Below are 13310 nucleotides of genomic sequence, written 5' to 3' on the forward strand. Positions count from 1 at the left end.
TGTGGTTTTTTTCTGCAGAATTTTATGCATACAGTTACCTTAATAGTGACAACTGGAGTCAACAAATTCTAACACATGTCATATAATTAGTAAGGTTTTTATAACCCTGATGTTTAGAATAGAATAAGCCAGTAGAGTTTCACCATAAAAAATACTTAATTCACTTGCAAGTTAAATGAGAAAAATGAAACCTTGCATAGAACTCTCAGACTAATATTCTTTGAGACAAATTCTGGCTTCCAACTCCCTGGCAAAGACTACAAATTCTGTCTGTAGTGTAATGAATAGTCTTGGTTATTTTGCTGTCAGAAGTCCTCCACATTTTGAGGTATAATCAACAGACTGATCAATTATTACCAGTAGTTTTGTCTAGTCAATCTGTTTCTCCAAATATCTTTCATAATATTTATTTCTTAGAGATACATCTCATTTTAATTTTGGCCAGTTTAGTGATCATCTTCACTCTCTGTAGCTGTCTGCTCTTGCTAAGTGGGACAATTTTCTGGCTGCTTATGAAGAAGACTGAAAACACTTTATATTCACATTGCCTAAATTTCCATGTATCACCATCCAGTACTTCATGAGTGTTCTGAGACAACTCTCTTAACATTTTAAGAATCCTAGCTATTCAGTGTCTTCTCTCCAGCTTACTTACCAATACAACCTTTCATTTTCTTTTCTTTAGCTGGAGCCCTGACAAAGACTCTTAATTTACTAGAGAAGCCTCACAGCTGGCATTCAATCCCACATTTCCCATGGACATCTTCTAGTTACCACTGTCACTGAAGCAGCTGCAGAATAATGATGGCAAAGTTTTTGCTAGTTGCTGATTTTTAACCAAAATATTTTCTGAGAACCTAGTAGCACAGGGTCTCGTTTTTCTCTGGCGTACTGTAATGCAAAATGTTCTAATGCATTTATTCCCACAGCTTTTCCCCTCTGTATTGCATTTTGCCTTTGTTGTATAGGCACAGCTGAGCCTGAGTTACTATTGGCTTAGCTTCAGCTTGCTTTGAGATTATTCTCATGTGGCTTTGTTTAATTATTTTCTGGTTTTCATTTTATGTGTTTGAACCAGTAGTTCAACTTTATCTAATTTTCCCTAGCTTTTTTACCTGAAAATCAGATAAAATAGCTCAAGATCTTCAAAATTATATGTGGAATTATATTATTAAAACCCCCAGCCCTTCAGCCAACCAAAAAAAAAAAAAAAAATCCCCTAACAAAGAACTGTTCTTTCTCATATTTTATTTAGTTCTGAGATGTACCATTTAATCCCTGGTTTTGTTTTGGGGTTTGATGGGTTTTTTCTGGTTTTATAACATGGAATTTGGAGTTTTCCTGCACTACATAGACATTTTCCCCCATATTTCATCTGTGCAGTATCACATAACTTTATTTACTACATCTGTAAGTATGTATCTTTCCTGTTAAGCCATTTTTTATATCCCCTTATATTTTGCTTTTTTTTCTGGTCCTTCTTGAAGCATATAAGATTATTTAATTTTAAGAAATAGACTATTAGGTGGTCCAGTGTACTGTAGCTGGCTAGGAATCAAGTTTCCTATTCCTGATTCCAGTAGTGTTTCAGCACAGTGGATAAGACTGTGTCTTTTATTTTCCTTTTTCTTTTCCCTTTAGGTTAAAAATTCTGAGGGAACATTATGTACTTGTATAATGTGGCTCAGAGAGCAACCTCTAAGAACAGCAACACAAATCATTTGAAATAATTTAGCAGGGACTTTAAGACATCTTCTGGCAGTTTGTGACTACAAATTAGCTTATGCAAATCACATCTTTTTCTGCTTCTTCAGCAAAAAAAGCAAGGCAAAGCAAAGCAAGGAAGCCATCCTACCTCCTGAGGGTGTATTAAAAGGGACAGGAGAGTAATGCTGACCCTTAAAAACCAATAAAATAGGCAACTACACAGACATTTAGAAATCAGCTGTTGTAATTATTGCTCATCCCTAATCCTCAAACCACTGATCCAAGTTTTAGAACAAAGACATTTGTCAGTAGCATAAAGAAGTTTGCCTAAGTGTATCTCATTAATATACTGCTATGAAATAGCAATGGAAAAAAAAAAAAAATCTCCCCAGAAGCTAACACCAATCATCATGTCCTGCCAGAAACCAGACAAAACGATGCGAGGAGAGTCTGGTCCCCAAGATGCAAAGCCTCCACCCCTCCTTTAAAGCTTAGTCATGACATCCACTTGTCCCAGTGAACAGGAAGAGCATTTCAAAGGAGGCCACTTGTCTACCAGAATACTCAAAGTCATGATGCAAACCATGGAACCTAAGCATGTACCTGAGCTGAATCTGAAGAAGAGTCCATCAAACAAAGCAAATAGATGTACTTAAAAATGGCACCTCATGTAGGGCTACAAACAAAGCCATTACTTGTGATAGCAGCAGGTAGGAAAATAGAGGTAACAGCAGGGAGTCGGGAGAAACCTTCTGGAGGTACCATGAAAAATCACCTGTCTATGAAAATTACAGTGAAACAGCATGCTTCTGGATTTCAGAAAGATTTTTATGCAGATGGGGATTTACTTTTTCTGCACCTGCTGTCAGTATGCATTAGACCATAAACATCAGCAAACATTGATTAAGCATATTGCCCAAATTAAACATTAGTCAAAGAAGGAAGGAAACATCTCAGAGAATCTAGATCAAAGACAAATTACTCATCCCACAGCAATTTAAGTCACAGTAGAGTCATTGCTGCTTATCAGACTCAAGTTTTGTAGATTGCTTTTTAGCAAATGTAACCCAACTTTTTAGTTTAACAACTCCCAGTAGTCATCAACCCCAGCAAAACTATGGAAATCTGATTACCAGTCAGCCACACGAAGGGGTAGTTCTTATACTGCAGCACTCTGGAGAAAATATGCGAAAAATCACTTCCCTGATAGCAGGGGAAAGACTAGCAGAGGGCTCTTTGGACCCTGGAATCAACAGGCTAAAATGTGACTCCTTTACTTCTTACTGTTACTTACTGGCTGCTTGGAAATGTTTCAGGACAATACAAGCATCAGGAATCCAACTGTCCCCCACACTCTTGCCTCATTATTGAACATTAGCAGCCAGATCCTGGTCAATAGTAAATATTTAAAGCAGTGTGGCAGAGAGAAAGGCATGAAAGTTACAGATAAGCATGAAAAATCTGATCAGCCGTACTGTCTCTTTCTACTGGTCCCAATACCAGTTCTCTAGTATTCAGTGACCATTTTCTCTCCAGTATCATAAATGGTTCATGAATAATTGCAAGACACATGGGTCATTTTTGGCAAGATTTAATCCATGTTCCAGCTGCTATTTTCAACAGCATGAAGCACTATAGATAAAGGTTACTTATAACTTACTGAAAGGCTTGTTTCTTGCATGTTAACAACATATTGCAGGTGAGTTTTATTATGCAGACATGCTTAGTTACAAATGAGCTTCAATAAATAATAAAAATACTAACATATTGCCCCAATAAATGAAAGCGTCATATGGGGCTTGGTTGCTGAATGGCTCTGTGAGTCCAGAGAATCTTGAAGTTAATGGTATTTACAGGAATCAGGCCTGTTCTGTTTCCTCAGGATAGAGATCCTGATTGCCCCTGTAGTGAAGACCACCTTAGCTGAATGTCACAGCTGGGCAGTTTAGTTGATTACAGACTCTCTTCTGTGCAAGGACAGGTGCTCCAAATATCATATTCCAACCTGCCAACTATCTGCAATCGTTGTGAGTCTTAATGAGCCTGGGCAGATGAACTAGCCATCCACATCTATGATTGCCTGATTTACCAGCAATCACTGACTTCTCTTCAGGCTGAGTTTAATGGATCTTCACAAGTAATTCCAATATAGTTGTCATCCATCTCAGCTCATCCATAACAAAGCAGTAACGGTGCTGGAAATTCTTTAAACTTCTCAGAGCTCATTCCTCCCAGCCCACATATAAATACTGGAGAATGTTTAACCTTAAAGAAGGTCAACTGGAAAGTTTTGGGAAGGAAAACTGCCAATGTGGGGAGTTCACGGTAAAATGGGAAGAGAAAAAGAAGTTATATTTTGACTTTTAAATCATATTATGTAGTGATGAAGTGTGTAACTTTAAAATCACATTTGTAATTCCCTGCAAAGCTGACTAATGTACTATGGCTCTTTGTAAAGTGAAAGACAGCATCTTAGCTGAGTGTTTCAATGTGAAATATTTCAATGTCTTTTCACACTACATACTGAACATGAAGCTTAGCTATCACTAATGTTTCAGGTCTGTTTTGTCATATGCAGAGACATTTCATACACCAATCACTTTTCTACCCAGCTTTCTTTGCAGAAAACAGGAAAAGAGGTAATATTTAGCATAGTCATTATCTTTTAGCCAGGCCATTTTTGTCTTGAAAATAGGATCTCAAGCATCTACTGCAATTCAGTTACTAGAGTATTACACAGCCTAGCACCTGGCCTTACTAGACTTATTTAGGCTAAATGCCATTTGATAAGCCCTTAAAGGAAAAATGAATTACACACATTGATGCACTGAAATTTATTTTATTTTAATTCACCTAACTTATGACTAAGTGTACACATTCTGCTTTTCTTTTTTGAATTGCAAAAGCTTTGATAGGCAATATTGTGAGGTCCCAGTAACTAGATGTTACTAAGGAGAACACATTACCTCTGTGTCCAAATGACAAGCATCCTCGTCAGTGCTCATAATCATATCAGATGGTCTGATGCTTAGGAATTTGATGGTCAACTTATTTAAAAGCAAAATAATTTGCATGTGTTTTGTTGGAGGTTTTTTTGTTGTTTTTCTGTCAATATTAATTGATAGTACCTATTGAGTTTCAAAGCACGTATAAAATAAATATTGAGTGCCAGCACCCAGAAGCAAGGAGATACAGTCCAGCCAATTGTAACTTTTAAAAAAGTGTACGTTGAAGTAAAAAAGCTGAGGTATTTTTAAGAACTATTGATCTTCTCCTTAAATAACCAGAGGGAAGTTTGGACGTATATACTACATGACCAGCTATTCCAAGCAAAAAGACTAAATACTCAAAAAGCCTTATCAGCCCTGAGGGGGCCCTGCTGGCTTTGACAGTAGCTGGAAACTCATCAGTGCCCAAGATAGCTGATCAGTTCTCATAGCAAGAGACCTTTTAGTTAAAGGCAGAGCTGATTTACTAAGTGCTGTTTCACCTTGTTTTAAATAATAACCCTTGTGACAAGGGCTGTAACTTCTGTGTTCTAGGGAGTGCTGAGGATGCCCCTGGGGCTCAGCAAGGAAGAAGCGGAATCTATGGGGTCCTCAGCTATCACTGAGTATAGAGGGTACTCTCAACAAAGACATGACTCTTACTTATTCAAAATTATACACTGCCTATACACTCTGGTAGGAATCTACTATTTTTTCTCATCCAAGAGCAAACTTGTCAAGTTCTTGCAAATTGAGAAGAAGCACAACAGGCTTTTCAAGCATTATTGTTTCCCTGGCAGCTCTATATTTCATATGTTCACAGTGCAATATCCCAGCTTCTTGCTCTCTTGCTGCAAGATCCATGACCAAGGACTTCAGTTCCCTAGCACTGGGAGAATGCAACAAAGGGACTAGTGACCTGGAAAAAGCACTTTTGAGCCTGTGCTGATTTTGTCTGGCATATACAGTTAATTTTCTTCACAGTTTAATTTTCTTCATACTGTTTATTTTCTTCATAGTAGCTGATAGAGGGCTATGTTCTGAATTTGTGATGAAACCAGCATTGATAATACAGGGATGTTTTTGTTATTGCCAAGCGGTGCTTACACAGTCAAGGTTTTTTTGGCTCCTCCACCTACCCCACCAGTAAATAGGCTGAGGCTGCAGAAGAAGGTGGAGGGGACACAGCTGGGACAGCTGACCCCACCTGACCAGGGGAATATTCTATACCATCCGGTGTCACGCTCAACAGTATAAAGGGGGAAGAAGAAGGGAAGGGGCTGGTGATTGCATTTGTCTTCCAAAGTAATTGTTACACATGATGGAACTCTGCTTTCCTGGAGATGGCTGAACACCTGCCTGCTGATGGGAAGTGGTGAATGAATTCCTTAGTTTGCTTTGCTTACATGCACAGCTTTTGCTTTATTTATTAAAGTGTCTTTATCTCAACCCATGAGTTTTCTCTTTTGCCCTTCTGATTCTGGAAGTGAACATGAAAAGAAGCTAGAGGGAATGGAAAGGAAAAGAGAGAAATCAAAGCTGCTTACAGACATTTGTACTTTTTAAATTCAGCTCTGGAAAGTCAGGAGGAAAAAGAAGTTTAGGCCAGAGAGGTATAAATCCAAGTAAGAACAGGAAGGAGCTTTAACAAAGAGAGATGAGAGAAATCAGGCAAAACACAACAGTCCTAAAGGGAGCCATTGCTAACAAAGGAACAGAGGAAATGTGCACACTGAAGCTGATTTAGGAGAGGTCAGGCCTAACAGCTGGGGACTAAACTGACCATTTCCTAAACTAAATCACTGATGCAGCTAGGAAGGATCTTGTCATTAAATCTTATCTATACTTATCTTTAAATGCTTATGATTTGCAACTGTATTTGCAAACCCCTACAACAGCAGTCCAGAGAAAATAATACAGGTGTCAGATCATCAGGCTGTAATCGCAAGGAAGATTAAGGTCTCTCTGGCACTGTGACGGATTGTATTGGTTAGGTCACACTGCTAGTGTCACTTCAAGTGCTACACATGACCACATGTGTACTCATGCCTATAGGAATGACATCTCATTCCTGACCTAAGATTGCCCAGCTTCACCCCTCTGAGCTTCCAGGTCTGTGCTGTGGAACTGGGACACAGAGACTGAAAACCCTGGGACCTGAGGTTTCCCCTGAGCTTCCAGACCAGCAAGATTCACCTTTGGAGGGGAACACACTGGTGGTTGCTTCACAAGGTGAGGATGGCAAAATTACACGAGAAGGTACTGATCTCTCTTCTCTAGTCCTGAAAATCCCTGAAAGACAGAAGAAACATGACTGTAACTACAGTCAGATGTAACCACCATGGTACATGTAATATGTTGCATGTTTGGAGAACCATCTCTCAGCAGCACTTCTGGTGTCAAGGATTGAATAACGGGACAGCAGAACCGCTTGGCCCTCCATTCTCCAGAGTACCCAACCTGATACAGTTAGCACAGGAAGATCTAAATGTGTTTTCTTGGGCCTGTTCACACTCTGTGCATCTTACCAGTGGCAAGAAGGAAGCAATACAGCTGTCCAGCAAGTTCAGTGTGCTGCATGCTAATTGACTTAAGAAAGATTAGCCTTTTCTATTAATACTTCATCCTGCAAAGTCATAGGTTGTGCATGATGCATAATGACTTGGAGTACACATATTTGCAAGAAGTGCTTGGTATAGAGGGGTGCAGAGGCAGATGGGATAATTTACCAGTTCTGCTGTGCTCCTGCCAAAGTACAGTATGAACATGACTGGCCTGGGTCTGAAAGCAGGGAGTGTGGAAATGAAGTCAGAGGCCCAATGAGGAGGCTATGGCAGAGCTCAGCCTTGCTGTGGTCTGGAGATGATGGGAATGCTCAGGGGTAACAAATGGAGAGAATAAACAAATGTTATTATGTAAAAATATATTATTTTTAAACTTAGACTCCCTTTCCTCACCACTGTATTCCTCTGAGGTCTCATCTGCCTCAAATGTTGGATCCTGTGAGTCTAGAGAGACTAGAGAGACTCCCTACCTTGAGAACTGTGGACACAGGCAAGAACAGCCAGACACAGCTTCTTCCTGCACAGAAGCAGATCCAGCAGGCTGTGGAGGTCTTTGATGCTTCATGTACAAACACAGGCTGGTGCCATTCAACACCCCAAAATTTCCATGAAGCCACCAAGAGCAAGACCAGTGCAAACAGCAACTGTGCACTTGTTTGTACTGGACCAAGAGCAAAAGCTTTGGTATAAACCTCCCTAGCTGTTTATCCAAAGAACTGGAGTTCCTCCATTCTGAGCTACTTGCTCAATATTTGCAAACATGTGCACCCACACGATTAGGAAAGAAACATTTGTGTTGCTGTTTGGAGTTTGGAGGCTTTTCATTTCTACAGCCAAACATTTCTGTAAAGCTGTTTCAGACATTCTGTCCTCTGTTTCAGAAATCCTACGCAGACATAAGATCTTCTATAAAAACTCCCATACAGACAGATCACAACCTTTTATTGCACTTCCCTGTAACACAGGAAATCTCTAGCACTAAAGTAGCTAATACCATAAACATACACACTTTCCATAGTGCATTTGAAGAATTTGGAAAGATACCCCAAATGTGATTCACTTACACAAAGTTTGTTTTGCCTATCACTTCTCCCAAGGCATGTGCCAGCTCTGACAGACCCTCCACAGCAGCTTCATGTGCGCTGTTCTGTGTAACGTTAATGAAAGCTTGTGAGGCTCATTAGGCAAATATGGCATAGCCCAGCAGGCTGTAGCACTCTGACCTCTAGAGCCACCTTACCCCCAAATCATGACAAGTGACTTAAAGTGTTATGCTAAGTATATATCCAAAATAAAACATCTCACTTCAAAGAAACTGCTTTCTCCTTTCCCCCCTTAGCCCCATCAATTTCCTAAGAACAAGAGCTGGCTGGAAGGCAGCCTGTGAGCTGTTTGGATACAGTTGCAATGTAGCTTATATAGGAGACATGCACTGTGCTCTTTCACCCAGCATCTCCTTCAGTGCCGTCTTTAAATTTTTAATCAAAGCATGTTAAAGTTATGTGTTTCCCATTTCTGTGTGAAATGTATTTATCATTTTGTAGTGGATGGAGATATAATATGGGTGCACATCTGCTACTGCTCAAAAGAATAAACTGGCATGAAGATATTAAATATTATTGCTGCCTGGAGAAACCGGAGAAGGCATGAAAGCTGTCTTTTCTCTCTAGTGCCAGTCACCCTGAAATGACCCTCTGAGACCTCTTCACCTAAACACACAGAGACCAAACATGGTCCTGTACTTTGTGTAATCTTTTGAACAGTAGAAAAATGGGGATAAAATATGGTCAAATCTGAATAATAGCACTTTACATACACTTTACCCAGGTGTAATCGATTGCAGAAAGGGCAGGTTGATTATTACAGTTCTTAGTAATTTTAATCAGGTGAAATTACAGAAGCATGAACATGAATCAGCACCATATGCTGTTAAGTTTTTCTTGTTTCATTAGGAGTCAGATGTTTCTGCCTCTGCATAATATCTATTATGAGACCATTTTAGCATTCTTTTCTCAAATAAATAAAAATTTTCATTTTTAGGAGGCTATAGAAGATCTCTAGTTATAAGCTTAATTTATTTTTTGAACTATGTAAAGTTCCTAATGGATAAAAATTTGGAACAAACAATCCAAGTTTCAGTGATCTCATTTTGGGAGCAACAAAAATGCAAAAGCAGCCTCTCATTGAGCCTGTAGGTTTGGTGTGATCTCTGCAAAAGATGGAACTGAAATACAGGCTGTACTGAAAACAAAACTGATGATGAAAGTCACCTAACTGAACAAACACGACTTAGCTTAACTGAATTGAAAAGTGAATACACAGCAGAAAATTTACTAGTCTGCTGGAGGAGCTACTGTAAACCACTTCTTTAATCTGATGTGATGTATGGACACATACATCTGCAGGTACTGAAGTATCTAGTTACACACCAACACATAAACTCACATAATCTCATTGTAGACCAAGTTCTGGGGTATTCAGAGATTTCCATTCAAACAGGAAAATTGGTTAACAATTTGGTTTGCTTGATTTGCAGATTAGCTTTTTTTTTTTTTCTTTTTTTTTTTCTCTGAAGAGCTCCGTTCGGTTAGGTTTCTGATTCAAATTCATATTTATGGACTCTTGCAAAAACATGGTTGACTCTCTGTGATGATAAATTTCACCAAGTTTTGTTTTTTCTGATTGTCTGTTTGCATCACACACTGGTGCCACAACACCCTCCCCATCTCATCCTTCATACTGTTTGCCAGCAAACCCTTTCCCTTCATTCCTTTCTGTCCCCAGACTTCCCTTGCTCCTTTTTTTTTTGTACTCTTCTCTGAGAATTTAACTAATTCTCTTACTTTTTAAAAGACCCCATAATCCATCCTACCATTCTGTATCCTTATATCTCTTCTTTTTCAGTCTCTTTGGACTTCAGGCTCAGTGGGACACTGATTATATTTATACAGGAACCATCATTCTATGACTTTGTGCTACAAATACCAGAAACAACAGTACATTTTTGCTGGAGCTAAGACCAAAGTTGGGTAGTCTCCCTGAGATCCTAATTAATAAAACACTCAAACACGCACAAAACCATTTAGAGCAGAGTAGCACTCAGAACAATTTAAGTACTTTGGACCTGACTATCCATGGTTAATTACCAGGATGGGACTTAAAGTGCGCAGTTGTAAACTGAGTGTACAAAAACCCATCTGGATTTCACTGTTCACTGACTTGGATAAACACAAATAAATATCAAATAAATCCCCAAGCCCAATAAATCAATAATGTTATGTCTAATGTGAGAGATGAAAGGACTGTAGTACTTTTCCCTGTATTTTTGTAATATATATCTAGAGAAATCAAATTTCAGAATGGCTAAAAACATATTTTTAAGACTTGACACTTTTGTCTTTGAAAACTTTTTCTCCTCTCCTCTACCCAAACTTACATTCCTGTGTAGCAGGGTGGGAATTCATCCTTTCATGCAAAACAGTTTTACTTGGCCTGCTTTAAACACAGCAACTAACCACCACCAGCAGTACTGCAAAAGTATATAACCAGTATCTGGTGGTGAGAACTGAGCACCTGCTTTAACTCAGTGTTGCTGGATATGGAAATGAAAGATCATTTCTAAAACAGCATAGGCAGAGAAGGAAATTACACCTTTAGTGGTTTGAAGTGTGAATATTGCCAGGTAAGTACTTTGTATAAGAAAACTCCACCACTCTTGCCAAAAAAATAAATTAAGCCCTTGCTGGGGACAACTGCTGAGTTTAGAGACAGAAGCATAAATCACAGTTTGACTGAGCTGGGAGGGGCCGTAACCTTGCAACAGGGGATAAAGCATGCTCTTAAATCTCCACCACAGACTTCAATCATATATGACATTAGACTTTACTAAAAAACTGAATCAGACTAATAAAGATATTTTTATTAGATCTTTTCATCATGATTTCAAAAGGCATTTGATATAACTGTCACATATATGAACTAAATTACATGTTCAGCACATTTAACACTAAAATAAGCATTTTAGGCCCAAACATCCTCAAGACAGAACAGTACATTTTTAGGAACTGTTGATGAAACTATTAAAAACCAAGCAAATACGGTTTAACACACAAGTTATGTAGAAGAAAACCAAGGAAATTCCAGAATCGTGGCTGTTTGTTCAAAATTATTGTCTCCTAACACATATGTACTCCTTAATTATCCAATCATACACCATATTCCCTACTAGCAGTCTTAATTCTGTTTTTTTAATCTTTTGAATATGAGTTGTCAACACTGATAACAATATTTTAATAAGTTCGTGATGTAAATATATAAAACACAGGAATAGTCTGCACAACACAGAATAATGGAGGTTAAATCATTAACCTAAACCATACTATGCTTTCAAATTCTAAATGACAACACTTTGGCTGCTTGTGTTTAAAATCCCATGGGTGGGGAGCCTGAAAAGGTTCATAAAGTTGGCTTGTGCCTTTTCAACAACATCTTCAGTCCAATAACTCTAGCTGCAGTATTGATGACATTGTATCATGTACATGTCTATGTGTAAATAACTGAATAAACACAAGAAAGGTCTTTCTTGGTCCTCCATTCTTTCCATTTAAAAACCCCATATGTTTGGTGCCATTAATCATTTAATCTGGCTGCCTAAAATAAGGTCTTAAGACTTTTCTAATATTTGCTGCCAGAAAAGATATCTAAATACATGGTTGGATGCATAAATAGCAGTCTGACAGCTCTAAAATGTCAACATGTCTTCAGCGTCAAAGGACAGCTGGAATATTTAGGTAATTTTCTACTGAAATTTACCAACTCAGAATGCGGTCTTTCATATAATTGGCCGGAATCACTTAATATGAAATCTAACAAAACCAAACATATTAATAGCTTTTGCACTTATGCATAGGTCAAATGCTAGATCCTAAAAATACTTGATTAACAGGAGTAGTTCCTTCACATCACATCATACCTTCCTCAGATGACTTGTGCTATTCACCTTACTTAATTTTCACTTAATTTTCAGTCTCAGCCCCAGCATGTCACATTTCATCTTCCCTTACTGTAGTTCTGTTGAAAAACACAGAGCCACATTTCTTTTTCCCACCATTTTCTCAAGTATTTGCCCTATCTCCATAACCTGGGGTTCAAAAATACCTCATGGGATTTTCAATCAGAAGAAATACTGTTGTAAGCTTGACTTCTTCGCCTTTTTTCACTGACACCACACTGGAAAATAAACCTGTTCTATGCTGAAATTAATCAAATTCAGCAATCTTTTGACAGTAGTGCTCTAGCTTATCCTTTCACTGCTTCATCAATCACAAATAAATCATGATGGCTGGTGAGGCACAGGAGGGTTGACATGGCAGTGTGTCAATATCTGTACTGAAGTATTGTTGCCTGGTAAATTATTAGCAGAGGGGATTGTTGACTGAGCAGCAATCCCCCAGAAGTTTGGAGCCATTAGGGCACATTACTTTCAAAGCCCATTGGCCTCGGAAGACTATAACAACATTTGACCTTAGCGAGGGTATAACATTTGGGCTGGGCTATTCATATCCGTGTCTGGATCCAAACCATATTCATTGGCAGGTTTGGAGCTTTCAGCTGTCTTTCAGCATGCAGATGGGGAACCATCACCAAATAGACAAGTTACTAATGCCATTCCCCAGGGAACTATGGCCCTAGGACAGGTCACATTTTTAAATCAGTGACTTGGAAAAAACAAAAGTCATTACAGATAACATTTCCAATGGTCACAAGGACTGATGGAAGACCAAATAAAAGAACAGGTCCTTAATCCCATGTAATTTTAATGCCTAGAATCTAGGCACAGACAGCATTTAATAAAACTAAATGTGAAGTCACAGAGTGTCTAAGTGATGACTGATGATTGATCTCCTCTGTGCCCATTAACTCCCCAATGTGATTACTTGCTATCATTTTTGGTTTGCAAACAACAGCCAGTATTGAGCCATATGCATTCATATAGTTATGGAAGGTGTTACTGACAGAAAACAGGTTTTCTAAGTCCTATAAACTCAGCAAG

Source organism: Athene cunicularia (assembly GCF_003259725.1).
Source record: "Athene cunicularia isolate RWA chromosome Z unlocalized genomic scaffold, athCun1 chrZ_part1, whole genome shotgun sequence".
NCBI classification, from domain to species: domain Eukaryota; kingdom Metazoa; phylum Chordata; class Aves; order Strigiformes; family Strigidae; genus Athene; species Athene cunicularia.